Source organism: Mustela nivalis, assembly GCF_964662115.1.
Source record: "Mustela nivalis genome assembly, chromosome: 1".
Lineage (NCBI taxonomy): Eukaryota > Metazoa > Chordata > Mammalia > Carnivora > Mustelidae > Mustela > Mustela nivalis.
Window position 1 is genome coordinate 102,411,528 of NC_139020.1, and position 16,160 is coordinate 102,427,687.

The 16,160-nt window shown below is 38.5% G+C and overlaps 1 long non-coding RNA gene across 6 annotated transcripts in view; it reads left to right on the forward strand.

Moving 5' to 3' along the window:
- The window catches only part of LOC309871599, a 73,012-nt gene that overhangs the window by 11,982 nt on the left and 44,870 nt on the right, over positions 1-16,160 (forward strand). The window contains exons 4-6 of one of the 6 annotated variants that reach the window (XR_014315366.1): positions 5,408-5,551; positions 7,009-7,149; positions 7,819-7,883. The exons of the other annotated variants lie outside the window; for them this stretch is intronic. This is a non-coding gene — a long non-coding RNA (uncharacterized lncRNA). Of the gene's footprint in view, positions 1-5,407; positions 5,552-7,008; positions 7,150-7,818; positions 7,884-16,160 lie in introns of those variants that run through there. 6 annotated transcript variants of the gene reach the window in all.

Here is a 16,160-nt window from a genome sequence, read left to right on the forward strand (position 1 = left end):
TTTAAAATGTTTTAGCAACATTTGAATCTGGTGTTGGGTTGGGAGGGGGTTGGGACTGTGATCTGGACTTTCCCAGAGTGGTTCTTTCCTGCTGCAGAGCCAAAGGCCAGGAGGGAGAGGGGAGACTCAGACACTAGAAGACCAAGCATAAGTCATCTGTGCAGAGGGCCCCGATCAGGAAAGTGGACAAATGTGCATGTCCAGAACCAGCTTAAAGAGTCAGAGGTCAATGAGGAAAATATATGTCCCACATCCAACTCAGCCAGGGAGAGAGCTAGGAGACCTTAAATCGCTGCTAAGCAATAGAGCACCTGGGTGTAGGTAGGGAAGACTTCTGAGAGGGGTGGTGTCTGACCAATACTTCGCCAGGTAAGGAAGAGTGTGTCAGTGTCCAAAGAATGGGAATATTAGGTCTTCCACTCCTTTGGCACTGGCTGGAGGAGCGAAGATCTGTGATGAATGGGGAGAGGCAGTGGGTGCCGTGAGCAGCACTGTGGCATGAAGGGACCTCTGTGTCAGAAGTGTGGAGTTGGAGCTCACAGAGGGATGGTTGGGAGCCCTGAAAGCACAGTGACCACAAGAAGGTCAGCCTGAGGAGAGGGGGAGACTTCAGGGACATTGCTTAGAGACAGCCATATCTGACTCCCTTTCTAACTTCTAAGTCTCTCCCTGCCACCTCCTTGCCTCTCACCAGCCCTTCTCAGCTGTCCCCACAATCTCTTTTTTCCCCCGATTCACTCCTTCATCTGCTGCAGAGGGCTCACCGTCCTCCTGTTCCAAACCCTGTGGGTCCTCTCTCCTCACACCACTCCCCCCTCTCCTGTCCCCACAGTCACAGTGTCCCCTTTATCCAGCTGTAGTCTTCAGTCTTTGTGGGACTTTTGACTACTATCGTCCCCTTGAAGTATCTTTTGAATTGGTAATTGATTTATGCTTCAAACCCAGAAATAAAAGGCAGTGTCTTTCCCATCCTTGTCTTTCATTTCTCCACAGGCAGTCGCTGCTCTTTATGTATCCTTCCAGACATTCTTTATGCCTATATTAGCAAACACAAATTTATATTTAGTGACAAATAAGGATATAGTTTCTTTTTTTCCCGCCTTTCCTAACACAAACAGTAGAATATTATGCATACTGTTCAGCTCTGTGTTTTCTTCATTTACCAAATGAAAAAAAAAATACTCATGTATAGGTGCCGGGTTTCTCACGGTAAGCTGGAGCTTACCACGCTCCAACTACTCATTACATCCCACACTTGCTTCTCTCTTACATCCTTTGACCCTGTTGGTGGTGGTGGCAGTAGGGAGGGTTTGTGGCCATTCATCTAGTTACTGCAGCCAGAAACTTGAGAGTCAGCTCTGACCACTCCCCCAACATCATCCAGAATATCCGCAGGCTCATCATTTCCTTTTCTTCATTCCTACCACCACTGCCTGAATTGGAGAATTTGTGCTTTAGGAGTTCTTCACCCAAAGACTCCTTCTGATTCACCCAGTTGTTCTTCATTCCCATAGCATCCTATAGACGCCCATACCGCAGAACTTGCCATTATGACTGGTCTGTTCTCTCACTAGACTGTGGTCCCTTGAGGGCAGAGATGTATTAATCCATGCTTTACCCATAGGAACATAACAGATGTTAAAAGAACACAGGAGAGAACAAGAGGTGCGCAGAGAAGAGTTCACTTGGTGAACTGTTTAGTGACTGGTATGTATTGACAGTGAAAGAAACTGTGAAGGAGACTGTATCTTCAAGGATCCTGGATCTTTGGATTAGAGGCAATGAACAGAGACCCAGGTTCTAGGCAAAAGAGCAGGTTTTCATTTTTTAGATCTGGCAATTTGTGAGATACACATTCAATATTCTGTGTACGCTTTGGTGGGCCACATACTTGGATATAGATCAGTCAGAGCTCAGAATAGTATGGAGAAGTGAGTTCAGAGAGTTATAAACACACAGAGAGGCTGAAGTCAGGCTGTGAAGACATCACCAAAAGGTAATCTGTAAGTGAGAAGATGGGTAAAGAGAGAATGTTGGATGACACGACCATCATTTGGAGCGCAAGAGAGGGAAAAGGAGCAAGTGAAGGATAAAAGATCAAGAAGTAGTGGGTCTCCCAAGGAGAAAAAAGTTTCAAGCAGATGGGGCAGGAGCCGGCCATATTAATTGAGGCCAAAATGTTCAGTGAGATGAAGACAGAGAAGTAACGAGGGGATTGAACACCTTTGAGTTCTTTGGTGATGAGAGCAATACCAATGTTAGTACAGTGGCATGTCAAGAGGGGACTCTCGGGGGAGCAAAGCAAGGCCTGGAATTTGGAGGATGCTTGCTTGTAAGGAGAGGAGGCCTATAGCCATGGAGCAATGTGGAGTCAACGCAAGCATTTATTTTGGAAAATTTCAAATTATAGGCAGACTCCATATTCATTACTGAATAGTATGACAGTACATGAGGGTATGAAAAAGCCAGAAAGATCATGTGTAATCTTATCACTCTAAACACTGCTGCTATTTTTAACCATTCCCTTCCAGTCTTTTCCATGCATGTCAACCAAGTTAAAAAGAGACCATGTTAGAGATTTCACATCCTGCCTTTTGCACTTATAGAGGACTGGCTTTAGCATCTGTCCCTGCATTAATTACCGGGGTGGAGTTGTCAGAACTAATTGGCTAGGCTCTTTTCTTCCCTCACTGCTCCCTGGGTATTTCTCCATATGGAGTTATTTAATTAGACAGAAATAAAACCTCTCACTCATTCATTCAACAAATATTTGTTAGCTGTCCACCTCGTGTACTGCATTAGTTGCTGAGGGCTGGGACAGTGAAGCAGACAGACACTTAGCTCATGATGCTCCAATAGGGGGGACCCCACTTCATCCTCTGGTATACACCCATTGCACTCCCTGGCTCGATCCTACTGACAAGCTGTCAATTTCATTTGTACAACTTTGCCACTTGATATTTCCCCCCAACATTAGAAACTCTTCAGAAATCTCTTACTGTTAAGTATTTAGTTTCTCTTTCCACATTTCTCCTTGTAATGACGCTGACAGAAATACCTTTGAAATTAAACTTGGTCCATATTTTGTAGAACTGATTTCTAGAAGAGGACTTAATCTAGTCATAAGAACTGAACTTTTTAAGGCACTCAGATACCTATTGTCAGATTGCTTTCCAAAGAGGTTCTACTAATTTATACTCTTTAACAGTGGAGGATGAAGGTACCTTTTTCACCTAAGAGAGAGTTCATTTGTTTATGTATTAAGTTGACTCAACCAGTGTAAAGAGAAAGGTAGAAGGTAAAAAGATGGACCAAGGTCCCTGAGAAGTAGTACTGATGAGATCTGGAGTAGGTGCTAGGAGGTAGTTTTGTAAAAGAAAGCTCTCCTGCTGAGATAGGAGTTAAGGAAGGTGCTATTACAGACAGTGTTCATATCTGTGTTGAGAAATGGGGAGCTGAGGGAGTTTCTAGCTGATGGCCTCCATTTTCTACGTATGCTAGGAAGTGAGAGCATCTGTGCAGGAAGGAGTAGGATAAGTGAATTAGGTTGATAACTGGGGAGAATGAAGATGGTTTGGAAGGGCTGCGTAGAAAATGGGACACTATCGAAAAGGTGCAGTTGCCCAGATAGTGGCACATTTTGTTTATAATTGTAAATGAAAACTTGATCATTATGCTAGGACTCTGTTTACAGGGTATAGTGAAACTGAGAATTGGTGATTATTTGATTAATTTGATGAATGTTCCAAATTAGGAATACCAGGTCAGGGTATGTTTCCGACCTAAATTATACAACGCAGTTGTCTGCAGTGATCAAATTAACCAGCTGATTGCCAAATCTCTATTTCTTTCTGTCCCCTGTGGACATAGCCTAAAGGACTAATAAGTGAACTGGACTCTGCCCCAATCTATTTTGGGATAATTGATGTCTTTGTACTTGTATCCCAGCAGCTTGGTATTAAACACTGAAGCTTTGTGGAGAATATGTCAGTAGGCGATTTACTACCTCAAAAAGCAGTCTTTCTCTTAAAAAATTTATCAATCAGAACTTTGGAGGGAATTTTCCAAACTCCCTAAGGAAAATGATATTTATTGCTATGGAAAAATATTTGGTTCCATGCATTTTGCTTCATAAAATAAATTTGTTTCAGATTCTGAATGCTTATTTATGATTTTTATTTCTGTTTTCATGAACCACTTCAAAGCAATTTCAGTTTTATCCTTAAAAATATTTATATTCACTGAAAGTTAGATTTGTTTTTTTCCCTAAATGAAAAGTATTAATGATTTTAACCTCTTAAAGAATAAGGCGGGGGGGGGGGGGAAGAATAAGGAAAATCAATTATGGTGAAGAAACAGTTCATTCCTTAATGTTTAAATATTTCTTTCCTAAAGTGGTAGTTGATGTAACACAGGCTATGAAATGTATGCAGCCAGTTACTAAAGTAACTTGGCCTCTGAAACCCATTTTGTGAAATAGCAATGTAATTTGAATATTTTTGGAATTGACCTCAATATTTAGGTTTCCTTTGTATTTTTTTTTTTTTTTAAGATTTTATTTACTAGGGCGCCTGGGTGCTCAGTGGGTTAAAGCCTCTGCCTTCTGCTTGGGTCATGATCTCGGGGTCCTGGGATTGAGCCCCGTGTCGGGCTCTCTGCTCAGCAGTGAGCCTGCTTCCTCCTCACTCTGGCTGCCTCTATGCCTACTTGTGATCTCTGTCTGTCAAATAAATAAATAAAATCTTAAAAGAAAAGTCAGTTGTTATTAAAAAAAAGATTTTATTTACTGATTTGAGAGAGAGAGAGCAGAAGGAGAGGGACAGAGGGGAGAGGGACAAGCAGACTCACCACTGAGCTGGGGGGGTGGGGGAACTGACTCAGGGCCATCATGGGGCTTGAAACCGGGACCCTGAAATGACGACCTGAGACAAAGTCACTTAGCTAACTGAGTCACCCAGTGGTCCCCACTTTTTGTATGTTCCTAAACAATGCTGTGACATGTCATTTATGTACGCATGAAAACCAAGGTAACAAGTAGTTACTCCAACTTAGATTCTTCCCTTCAGAGACTCAGCCCACCTCCCCTTCTCCCAGGTATTCGTCACCCTATAGGGCTGTGACAGCATGGGTGGATGATGACAGACAGCCTAGCGAAGATTTCTCTGCTCTCAAAGAACTTAACAACCTGTTGAGGTTTGCTAGCAGACCAAACTCTAACAAATAATAATTTTGCTTCAGTTTGAATATTGTGCTGATTAAAATATGGCCATTTATGCTGAGAATAGCTTTTGGCATTAGAGATTTGTCATGTGCTCTTTACCAATTGTGAAATGGATAAATAAGCAAAAACTCAAAATGGCAGAATTATATCCTTTTGCATCTGGATTGTACTCTGTTCCTTGTCCAGGTCTCAGGATTGACAAGAATGACAAGTTGGGCTTGGCCTATTTATGTCTACAGCAGCCTGAAAGGAATGTGTCCAATTGAGGATACCTGAGGACACCTAGTCTCCCTCAGCTTCGGACTCCCACCCAGAGAGGGGAGTCTCCAGGTCGGAGGAGCCCACAACCCAGGTTTTTGTTTGCTTGTTTTTGTTTTTTGAGAAACTCAAAATCTAGACTTTTTATAGGAAATCTGTGATTTCTAAATATTGGTGCCTCGTACATATGTGTTGGCCTGTGGCACTGGGCCCAGTTCAGCCTGAAGACATTGATCTGTGACCTTTGGCCAAATGGTTCCCAAGCTCTAATTTTCTACATAAAAAGTCAGACCTCACCGCTCTCTTTAGAGGTCAAACAATGCTTGTGTCACACAAGGTAGAACATGCTCCTTTTCATTATGACATCTGCTCAGCCTTCTTTTTCAGTTTTGAATAAATTAGAGGAGAACTGTTCTTGATTAACCAAAAAAAAAAAAAAAAAAAAAAAGCATGACTAAAGTTCAATGAATTACACTGTTTTATTTCCATTTTTTTCTGGTAAGATTATATTGTCAGAAAACATTTACTACATAGTCCATGGCATATTTTTCTCAATGAACATATACTGTGGTTTTTTATTTGCCAATTTTCTTATTGTTTTAGTTAAAAAGAAAGGAAATAACTTATTTTGGGTAGTATCTATCTAAGGAGTAGTTAACTAAATAACGGTGAAATTTTACAAAATGAGATCTTCATTTATCCGGGGCGGTGTAACACTTGCTGTAGGAGGGAAAGTCTCTTTGATTAGGTGTTGAGTAAAATGATTTTAACAGTAGGATCGAATCATGGTGGAATGGACTCCAATCTCCAATATAAGTGTCCTCTCTGAACCAATTCAGTTCCTTAACTGATCTTGTCAAGGACATAGCAAGAGTTGTATTTGTTTCAGGTAGTAAATACCTTAGAATATTTGTTTCTCTCTTCATGCTTGTGAAGTAATATAAAGCAGTTGTAGGACACGTAATAAACTTCCATTTATATTAGAATGATGTAAAATTAGGTGTGCTAGTGAATGAAATCTGCTTTACTGACTTTATTTAAAAATAAACATTTACTGAAAAGTTATTATTATATTGAGATGAAAAGATAAATCAACAAACTAATAGTTGTGTAATTTATAGCACATGTGTGATAATTAAAATTATATTTTCTCTCCTCTTCCCTCTTGCTGATAGCAAAGTATTTCTTTCAGTTGGCATTATTTGGGAGTAAGAGAGATAGGAAAAGTACTTTGTGGGAAGCTCTTCTTTCCTTTCTAAGCCTCCTGAAGTCTGTAGTCTTCCATTGACATTTGGAGACTCATTTATAGGCTTATAAGGGTATCCTGAGAAAGTCTTCATGAAAAGTTTGAGGACTGTTATTTCAGGTGTCAAATTATTTCATTTGGGGTACAGAAATTTGTATTACATTAAAGCAGTGAAAAGAAAACCAGTGACTAAATTCTTATAATAAAATTTAAAAATCTTACTGCTCTGTTGATTGAATTTAGAATATTTGCCTAGACTATTGTGTGATTTTTAATTCTCCAGTCAGCATTTCAGTGGTGAATAAATAAGAAAAATTAGTGCAGATCAAGTAACATGGAGAGAAAAAAAGAGACAGCACTAGATACCGAAGCAGACAACAGGAGGTAAAAGCTCAGACTTTGGCAAAAACTGCATTACCCAATGGTAAGTCTTGCCCATAATACTCTATAATAGTGAACTCTTTTATGGCACTTAGTAGGTGCCAGGCTGTTCTAAAACTTTATATATATCATGGATGGATGCATAAAAAATAGATATACAGATAGACAAGAGAATTTAATAATGTCCACTTTAGCATTAAAATTTCCATTCAGATGTCATTGAAAAGAGAAATATCAGTTCTCAGGAACTAGTAGACATTTGGTTACCAAGCCAGTGCCTAGATGGAGTTAACCAGTAAGCATCCTCAGGCAAGAACTGCCAAATTTCACCTGGTTCAAATCCATTGGCCATTAAAACTGTTCAGAAATGATTAATCTTTGCTATAGCATAAAACACATGGTCTTGCAATGTCAAGGGTTGCCAATATGAATAATTATCATAACAGTGCTGTACCACACACAGTAGTCATTTAAATTTTTTAGACTTTTGATACTAGGAAAGTGGTTTTTCACCTTCCCTTATTGGTTATCTAAGATGTGTGTCCATGTATGAGTGTCTCTGTATATGTATGTGTACATGTTAACATGTATTCTCATGCATATGCCCATGTGTACATGTTTACATGTAATTGATGACTTTGTCCAAGAGATAAAGATGAGAAAATTGCTGTATGGTCTTAAAAATCAATCAAAACTTTCTGTTGGCTTGTAGACAGAGTGCTGATAAGAAAGCTGGAATTTTTCATGGCTAACATACCCACAACAGGAGGAGGGAGGTAAGCCTACATGTGGGGATCAAAAGGTTCTAGGTGTGGTGGAAGGAGAAATGCCAGGCAAGGTGTGACATTTCAGGTGTAAGAGTGAATGACAGCGGTGAGTAGCAGAGGTGGGCAAAAGTTCTGAAAGGTGGAAGAGTAACAATAGGCAAAGAAGGAAATAGAAGCGATTGACTGGCATGACCTTCCCATGCATCAGATTTGTGTTGTGTTCCTGGATCTTTCCTCATTCTATTCTTGATTCTGTCAGGGCTTGACTAGATAGATATTGGACCAAGTGATCCCAAGAACCCTCAGGTGCAGATTTTGAAGCCAAACACTATGAGGTGGATAGCTTTATGAAGTAGACATTCACTATGCATTGAATTGGATACTTGGACCATATTTTAATGTGTAGTCCTCCTTTCTCTGTTTTCCTCCTTGTGTTTACACAAAATTACAGAGAGGTAGGGATTGTATTTTTTTTAATAAAATTTTTTATATAAATTTAAATAAATTTTTCCAGATTTTGAAGCCTAGGTGCTTCAAATAAAAACTACAAGTATACCAGGAGAATTTATACATTAAGTCACTAGTTCAATAAATATTTTCTAAGAGTTTGTGCTAAACACAAAGGACATGGCTATGGAGAGGTTAAGGGGCCTGTCCTCATATGGTTTACAATCTGGTGGAGAAGGGTTATCTTTCTATTTCTCTTCTTCCACAGGTCCATCATGCACACTATTTGAATCAAACTTGCATATTTTTGACTCACTCATCCAGTAGGAAAAATTCAGAAATTCATTTGGGAGTAGCAATATTAAAATATGAATTTGTCTCTGGATCCAGTCAATCATAAAATTCCCAAATGTAGTGTCTCTTTTGACAATGGGATAGGTTTTCAGGACGAGATGTCCATGTTGATAAGCCCATAGGCAGTGACTCAAGACAGTGTCCTTCATATTTATGGGGGAACATAAATGTTACTTTATTTCCCCATCTTTAACACACTCCACTTAATGAAGGGATACTTTGATAACTAAAACATAAAATTATTTCCATATATACATCACCTGTCATAAAAAGTTTGAGTCATTTTTTGTCAAACAACTGTCTTTCTTACTCCTTCCTTCCTTTCTCCTTCCTTCCTTCCTTCCTTCCTTCCTTCCTTCCTTCCTTCCTTCCTTCCTTCCTCTTTCTTTTTTCCATTCTCTTTCTTTCTTTACCTTCCTTCCTCACTCCCTCCCTCCTCCTCCTTCCTCCCTCACTTCTTCCCTCCCTCCCCCCCCATTCCCTCCCTCCCTTCCCTCCCTCCCTCCCTCTCTCTCTCTCTTTCTTTCTTTCTTTCTTTCTTTCATTCTTTCTTTCTTTCTTTTATATTTATTTGAGAGAGTGCGTACAAGCGGCTGTGGGGGCGGCGGGGAGAGGCAAAGGGAGAGGATCCTCAAGCAGACTCCTTGCTGAGCATGGAACCGACTGACACAGGGCTTGATCCTAGGACCCAAGATCATGGCCTGATCTGAATTCAAGGGTTAGAGGCTTAACTGACTGAGCGACCCAGGTGCCCCTCAAAAAACTACATTTCTCAATAACAAAAGTAAATTATAGAAAATTATTTTTGAGTCAGGATAACAAAGAAATATAAGGCAGTTTTGAAATCAAAGGAGATTTTCTTGTTTCTGTCTCTTGACCATGGTGTTCAATCCAAGCCCTTACTTTAAAAAATTTGAGAGAACACATGACCAGTTTTTTTAAAAATAATTTTTTTATTTTTTATTAACATATAATGTATTATTAGCCCCAGGGGTACAGGTCTGTGAATCGCCAGGTTTACACACTTCACAACACTCACCACAGCACATACCTTCCCCAATGTCCACAACCCAACCACCTTCTCCCTACACCCCTCCCCACCAGCAACCCTCAGTTTGTCTTGTCAGATTAAGAGTCTCATATGGTTTGTCTCCCTCCCGATCCCATCTTGTCTTATTTATTCCTTTCCTACCCACCAAACCACCCACGTTGCCTCTCAACTTCCTCATATCAGGGAGATAATATGATAATTGTCTTTCTCTGATTGACTTATTTTGCTAAGCATAATACCCTCTAGTTCCATCCCTGTCTTTGCAAATGGGAAGACTTCATTTCTTTTTGATGGCTGCATAGTATTCCATTGTGTATATATACCACATCTTCTTTATCCATTCATCTGTTGATGGACATCTAGGTTCTTTCCATAGTTTGGCTATTGTGGACATTGGTGCTATAAACATTCAGGTGCACGTGCCCCTTTGGATCACTACATTTGTATCTTTAGGGTAAAATCCCTGTAGTATAATTGCTGGGTCGTAGGGTAGCTCTATTTTCAACTTTTTGAGGAACTTCCATACTGTTTTCCAGAGTGGTTGCACCAGCTTGCATTCCCACCATCAGTGTAGGAGGGTTCCCCTTTCTCCCCATCCTCGCCAACGTCTTTTGTTTTCTAACTTAATTTTAGCCATTCTGACTGGAGTGACATGGTACCTCATTGTGGTTTTCATTTGTATTGCCCTGATGCCAAGTGATGTGGAGCACTTTTTCATGTTTCTATTGGCCAACTGGATGTCTTCTTTGCAGAAATGTCTGTTCATGTCCTCTGCCCATTTCTTGATTGGATTATTTGTTCTTTGGGTGTTGAGTTTGATCAGTTCTTTATAGATTTTGGTTACTAGCCCTTTATCTGATATGTCATTTGCAAATATCTTCTGCCATTCATGACATGACCAGTTTTACATGAATTACTAAAAGACCATTTCCATGTCCACTCAGTTAAAAATCTACATATGATTATTAATAATGATTTATAATTCTAAGATACATTTTTCTGGTAATACCCAAGGTGCTTTTAAGAGCCAAGTAACATTCTAAAATCTGAGCAGCCCCTTATTAGAAAGGATTATAGTTTAAGAGACCAACCTGCCTTACCCTAGCTGCTCTCTGTTTTCTCTTTATTAGCATGCCTGATTTTTAAGGCATGATATATCTTCAAGGCCTCTCTAAACATAGCATACATTATGATGATTCTTTCATCATCATTTGGTCCATATGACTCTTCTGTATTCATTGAACTAATAGTTAATCTTTTCATTCAAGAATTTCATTTAAAATGGCTCTGCAGATAGAAGGAGATTTTTGTCACATTTCCTCCATTTCTGTTAGAAGTGCTCTTTCAAGGAATGACACCAGAAGTGTAAGGAAATGTAAAATGATCACTGGTGGATGGAACGCTTCATGACAGGTTGACAGAGGCAGGCCCTAACTCTGTGTCCTGCTTCGGCCATAACCTGGTCAAGCAGACTTGGGCATACTTAACACTATTTTTTCCTAGCAACTCTTTTGGTTTATCTTGTCACTGTAGGTTTCTGAACTGAGGACCAGCTATAGCTGTTAGTGTATTTCAAGAATTTATTTCTGGGGGATGGGTAAATCCCCCCCAATCTCCACAAATAACATGCATGATTTTGTTTAAGGACATAATCCCCCCCCCCCCCCCGGGTTCATAACTTTATTCAGAGACTCCAAAGGATCTGAGATCTTTAAAAGAATATTTTAAATGTTTTCAGTGGTAACATTCTATGGCCATTGGCTGCCTGTCTATATGTGCATGAACGTTTTCTTCTAGACCATAAAACTGTGTTTAGCATACTTGAAGGAAAGATTCTGATTAGCATATTCAAGAACATGGCTTAGAAATTCAGTTAAGAGACAAAAAGCTGGGGGTGCGTGGGTGGTTTAGTGGGTTAAGCCTCTGCCTTTGGCTCAGGTCATGATCTCAGGGTCCTGGGATCGAGCGCCACATCGGGCTCTCTGCTCAGCGGGGAGCCTGTTTCCACCTCTCTCTCTCTCTGCTTGCCTCTCTGCCTATTTGTGATCTCTGTCTGTCAAATAAATAAAATCTTAAAAAAAAAAAAAAAGAAGGCAGAAAGCTCTAATGCTAAGGAATCTTGGCCGACATTCCATAATACATAGTACATACAGGTATACACACACCTATGTATGCATTTATGTATACATATGTAAAAGTACCACATATATTTCATTAAAGGCAGCTCTAATCAAGTTTTTAAAAGTGGTTGCTTAGAATGTCAATGTCTGATTTGGCAAAACTGTAGTAACTTCAGCCTCAACATTAAGCAAATGTGTATTTAAAAATCCTTCCCAGTATCCCAATTTGTCTTAGATGTGTCTCTTGTAAGTAGCATATAGCTGGATTTTTCCCCCAACTCAACAACGTCTGTTTTAACTGATGAATTTCATTTAATTACATTAATTACACTTATTTAAATTTATTTTTATTACTTGTATATCCTATTTACTATGTCTTGTATGCTTTTTTCTATTTTCTCATTTCTTGCCTTTTTTAGGGTAAATTACATTTTAAAATTTTCGTCTTAACTGTGTTAAAAGTTTTAGAATCTTTCTAGAGTTTTAGTTGTTACTCTTAAAATCTTAACACCAATTTATACACTTATAGTTTTGATATTCTACTTCTTCTTTCTGTACTTCTTTTTATTTTAGCAGTTCTTTCAGATTCTTTTAACATTTATTTAAGTGATGATTTCTGCGTATTATGATCTCTCTTATCCTTACTTGTCTTTATTTTTGAATCGCAGTTTGGTTGGTTATAGGATTCTAGGTTGACAGTATTTTCTTTCAACACTTTGAAGATACTATTCAATGATTTTCTGGTCTCCCTTGCTACTGATGAGAAGTCCATATTGTCTTTAGTAGTCAAGATGTCTATTTTCCTTGATTGCTTTTGATATTTGTTCTCTTTCTTTGATAATTTACAGCTTTACTCTGGACTATTCTGGGTGTGAATTTGATTATGTATTTATATTTTCAGTAAAGTGCTATGCTGTATTAACTGGTTTGACATCTCCCCCCATCAATAAATGTTGATACAGGATATCTTTCCATATCCATAAATATTCATCTACTTTCTCAACTTAAATTTTTGCATTTCTGTATAGCTGAAGATTAAGGTATTTCATTTCATTTTTTATTTGAATAAAATCATATATACATACACCCAAGAAAAAGTGGCCAAAACCTGGGATATCACTGATGTCTTGAGTAGCTTACTGGTGCACTGAAGCCACTCACACCATGTCAGGGATTGTGGACTGTTTGCCTCTCTTCCCAACTCTACATTCAATGATGTCACTTTAGTCAGAATAGGAATGTTTATATTATGAAAATTGTCAGGGCTTTAAAATGCTGTAAATCAGGGCTTTTTTTTTTTTTCCTGGCAAGTTGATCCTTTTTTAAAAATTTAAGTTCAGTTAACATATGATATATTATTGGTTTCTGAGGTAGAGGTCATTGATTCATCAGTCTTATATAATACTCAGTGCTCATTATATCACATGCCCTCCTTAATGTCCATCACCCAGTTACCCCATCTCTCCACCCTCCTCCCCTCCAGCAAACCTCAGATTGTTTTTTATGATTAATAATCTCTTACGGTTTGCTCCTTCTCTGATTTCATCTTGTTTTATTTTTTCTTCTCTTCCTCTATGATTCTCTGTTTTGTTTCTTAAATTCCACATGTAAGTGAGATCATATGATAGTTGTCTTTCTCTGATTGGCTTATTTTACTTACATAATACCCTCTAGTTCCATCCACATTTTTGCAAATGGCAAGATTTCATTTTTTTAATGGCTGAGTAATATTCCATTGTATAAATATACCACATCTTCTCTATCCATTCATCTGTCAATGGACATTTGGGCTCTTTCTATAGTTTGGCTATTGTGAACACTGCTGATATAAACTTTGAGGTACAGGTGCCCCTTTGATGACTATATTTATATCTTTGGGATAAATACCCAGTAGTGCAACTGCTGGGTCATAGGGTACCTATATATTTTCAACTTTTTGAGGAAATGCATCAGTTTGCATTTCCACCAACAGTGTAAGAGAGTTCCCCTTCCTTGCCAACAACTGTTGTTTTGTGAGTTGTTCATTTTAGTTATTCTGACTGATGTGAGGTGGTATCTCACTGTGGTTTTTTATTTTTATTTCCCTGATGGCAAGTTAGTTCTTAAACATTCACCAACACACCACTACTTATCTTCCTTCTAGTAGACCCTTGTCTCTTGCTAGCATCTATGATACCCATCTTCTGTAAGCTCAGCTTTGCCGAATGAAGAAACACTTCTGACTTTAGCAAGAAGTCTGTTCACAGTCTCAGGTCTATTAAGTAGTTAGCCATGGAATCAGTCATTATTTCATCTATTAGTACACTTATTTAGTAAATATTTTTGAAAGCTTATTATGGGCCAAGCAGCATGTTGGGCAAGGAAAATACACAGATGACCAAGAACAGAATATCTACCAAGCCAAAGGTCAGTTTTAATCCCCAGTGTACCTCCTTGCTACTACTTAGTGTGATCATTTGTTGGGCTGTATTCCTGACCACTGTATCTCCACTTAATCTTTCTGCATTAAGACATCCACGTCAACTAAATGGAAAGAAGATGTGGCCAGAGGCATGACATGGATTGGTTGTTTTTGTTTATAGGCGTAAACTTATCTTAGCAAATAATGCTTTAGTCTCGCCGAGTAAAGAGCACAGAACCCATTGTTTATCCATAAGCTCTTATAACCTCATCAAATGTCTTCAAGTAAGCAATTTGAATTAAGTTTTCATCTATGGAATTACACATTTTGACATAAATTTTACATGTTTGAGAGTTGATTCCTACTTACTATAATTCCAAGAAGAGTACTTAAAAATTTAAATTCTGGAGACATCAAGTAGTTCTTTCAATGTTACATTTTGATGAGTTCAGGATAAATTAATAGAAAGCAGATGAATGAATGAAGTTATTCTAGAGCTCACATGGGTTTAAAAATTAAGCTAGATATATTGACAAAATATGCTTTGGCTTTGCCAAGTTTCCAGATTTTTTTAAGGATTTTGAAACATTTTGTTGAGCTGAAAATGTGACTAAAACTACGAATGTACTATTTAACTAGCGTAGTGTCTATTAAAACAATATAAAAATTTTAACTGATTATTCTACCTTTATGTAAATATGATCAAGTTGGTATCTTAGTTTACTAATTTAAAAATAACTCTGGGGCACCTAGATGGCTCAATTTGTCAAGTGTCCAACTCTTGGTTTCAGCTCAGCTTGTGATCTCAGGGTCCTAGGATGGAGCCCCTTATGGTACTCTGTGCTCTATAGTGAGTCTGCTTGAGGATTCTTTCCCTCACCCTCTGCCCCTTTCCCTGCTTGTGCTCTCTTTCTTTAAAATAAATAAATAAATCTTAAAAAAAACCCCACAAAGAATTATGTATTTCATAGATTAATTATAGGTGTCTCATAATTAAAAGAATGTGTTAAACATTCTTTTAACATGAAAACATTAAAACTAAGATCCAAGTTTAGTTCTTGGTGAGACCTTGTAAGCTCTTTAAAATATTAAGTTGTTATGTAAATTATTGCATAAATTAAGAAAACATGTAAATCCCAAGATTTGTGTTACAATATTTCTTAACCATCCATAAACTTGTGAAACAAATATCTTTCTTTTTTCCTTCTTTTTCTTTCTTTCTTTCTTTCTTTCTTTCTTTCTTTCTTTCTTTCTTTCTTTCTTTCTTTTTTTTTAAGATTTTATTTATTTATTTGACTGAGAGAGATCACAAGTAGGCAGAAAGGCAGGCAGAGAGAGAGGGAGAAGTAGGCTCCCTGCTTAGCAGAGATCGTGATGCGGGGCTAGATCCCAGGACCCCAGGATCATGACCTGAGCCGAAGGCAGAGGCTTAACCCACTGAGCCACCTAGGCGCCCACAAATGTATCTTTCATATTCAAAATTGTTTGATACAAAATCACAAAGAAGTCTTATTCAAAAAATCTTAAAGAACTCATTCAAAGTACTGAGGGAAGTATCAAAAGAGAGAAATGTGATGGCCCAGGGAGTTCTTCAATGAGCTCAGATTGTAAAATTGGAATTGTAAAAAAATCATAAAAAAATATGGAAGAATGGCCATGTAAGCTGGGATTAGTGCAAAAGTGGCACAATCTTGTTTAGAGGGTGTAAGAAGGGTTAATTTTAACATGCACGGGGGCACATGGGTGGCTCAGTTAATTGTCGGACTCTTGATTTCGGCTAGGTCACGTTCTCAAACTCATGAGCTCGGTCCTGTGTTGGGCTCTGCATTGCGCATGAAGCTTGCTTAGGATTCTCTCTTTCCCTCTCCCTCTACCTATCTCCACCCATTCACACACTCTCTCTCTCTCAAAATG